This window comes from Gavialis gangeticus, unplaced genomic scaffold (genome assembly GCF_001723915.1).
Source record: "Gavialis gangeticus isolate Ggan-Ray unplaced genomic scaffold, GavGan_comp1, whole genome shotgun sequence".
Classification (NCBI taxonomy): domain Eukaryota; kingdom Metazoa; phylum Chordata; order Crocodylia; family Gavialidae; genus Gavialis; species Gavialis gangeticus.
The window spans coordinates 45,322,441-45,324,584 of NW_017728993.1; the positions used below are offsets into that span (position 1 = coordinate 45,322,441).

The 2,144-nt window shown below is 51.3% G+C and overlaps 1 long non-coding RNA gene across 1 annotated transcript in view; it reads left to right on the forward strand.

Annotated features, from left to right (window-relative positions):
• Window positions 1–1,838, forward strand: part of LOC109305382 — an 18,335-nt gene extending 16,497 nt beyond the window's left edge. The window contains exon 3 of the long non-coding RNA XR_002099612.1: window positions 1,828–1,838. This is a non-coding gene — a long non-coding RNA (uncharacterized LOC109305382). The remainder of the gene's footprint in view (window positions 1–1,827) is intronic.
• The last annotated feature ends 306 nt before the right edge of the window (window positions 1,839–2,144 follow it).

Below are 2,144 nucleotides of genomic sequence, written 5' to 3' on the forward strand. Positions count from 1 at the left end.
CAGGGTTTCCCAGCTCCAGGGAGCTGAGGGGAATTCTTCCCCTCCCCCTCCCCGCCGCCCTGAACCACACAGCTGTTTGCCTTAGCTGCTGCAAGTCCCAGGGATAGCCCAGGACAGCCTTAGGGAGCAGAGGGAAACTCTTCCACTCCCCTGAAACTGGTTTTGCCTCAGACTTGCAGCAGGTGAGGGAAAACCAGCTGCAGAGGAGCAGGAGAATTTCCCTCCACTCTCTGAGGCTGCCTGAGACTCACAGTGGCTAAGGCAAGTAGCTCTGGAGTTTGGGAGGGGAAGAAATCCCTTCAGCTTCCTGGGGCTGCCCCAGGCTGGGGGACCCTGAGCTGGGGTGAGGGGACGACCTCCAAGGCAAGGGCTCCCTGTTTCCCCCATGCTGGGCTGCATGGACAGGCACCCAGCTTGGAGGACTGCTTCTCCCTCCCTCCTGTGGCAGCCCCTGAAGCAATCAGCAGCTGGGAAGGGGAAGGGGGGGCAGAGGGAGGGCTGCCAAGTGTCGAAACCCTCCCACCACAGGGGCTTTTCCTCCTCCCACGTGCTGTTTAGACCCTGGCTACAGGGGTTTGCAGGTCCATTGACAATGTGTAGGGGGTGCACACAGGTGCATGTGCACCCCATGAGCATGGCGGTGCACCCTTTGTGAAGAGGTACCACCGACACTGCTGGCAGTGCCTGTGGGTAGTTGCTCTTTGTCACCCCCCCCACCAACATCACCTCCAGCATCTGCAGGTGGTCCTCAATCACCACTGGCCACTGCCAACACTGCCGGCAGCATCTACAGGTGGTCACCGACCGCCAGTTGGTGCTCACCACCCCCTGCCCACCAACAGCACTGTGGCTGCCTGCGGGAGCTCCCTGCTTGCCGCCACCATACTCCTGCCATCAACAGTGCTGCCACTGCCTGTGGCAGCTCGCTGTGCCCCCCCCCCCCCAGTCTCTGGCACAGGTCTGGTCTGTCAGGTCTGTTCCCTGGGCCTCTCTGCCCCTCCTTTCCCTATGGGCTGACAGATGCAGACAGGAAGCAGGCTAAAGAGCAGAGAGACGAAGCAGTCCCTGCTCCACTGGAGCAGACAACATAGCCAGGGACTGCAAAGCATCCTTGGATGCTGGGAGACTGTGAGTTAACTTGAACCAAGAAGGGATCTGGGACAACAGTTCCATAAACCAGTTTGACCTTCATCAGTTAAGTCTGATGCTACCTCCAACCAGGTTTATCTTAAACTGGTTTTGGCCATTTTGAAAGTGGCTTACGTGCACTGCACTTCTTTTGTGTTACAGGTTTAAACCAGTTTCCAATCATTTAAACCAGTTTATGTGTAACTTCTATCCATAGCCCTGTTGTCCTCTGCAATCTCCTGGGTGTTCAGCATCTCATCTTTGTTGATGGCCTTGGCTTCCTGTGATCAGGAACCTGATAAAGAATCTCTTGCATTCAAAACCTTGTCTAACTTCATCCCAACTACATAGTTGGTCCAATAGAAGATATTACCCTTAGGAATTGTTATCTTTCTCGTTATGTCAATGCAGTCATTCAAGACTGTTGGTGTTAAAGGTCCATCTTGTCTCCTCTTGCATGTCCTTCATGTAGACAGCTCTGGCAACCTGGCACTTAACCCTTCATTCTCTGTGAACAGGCTAATAAGGTAAACCAAATCACATTATATTATAAGAATGTGAATGCAATTAGCACAGAAATATCACAGTAAAACCCATAATCTGTCACAACAACCATCTTGTTAAGGAATTAGAAAATCAACCATGAGGATAAGGAATGAGAAAATCAATTTTATTTGATACTAACCACGTTTACACGAGACACTGACTGTGCAGTTGTTACTGCCCCGTCATTCAGTACTTGCATGCATAAGCACTAAATGATTGCACAGTAACTGGCATACTGTGTAGTAGTGCCCTGAACAGCTTTTTGGTGATGCTGGCTATCCAGTAGCTTGTTACTATTGCACAGTAGTGTTGCATAATGCTTTGTGCCATGTGATGCTACTGCGCAGTAGTAAGAAGGTACTGCGTAGTCAGCATCTCATGTAGATGCAGCAACTGTAACTTATTCCCGAGTCAAATCTTGCCCCACAGATTAGTCAGGCTGGACATGAAAGGTGGTTCTGTAATAATAA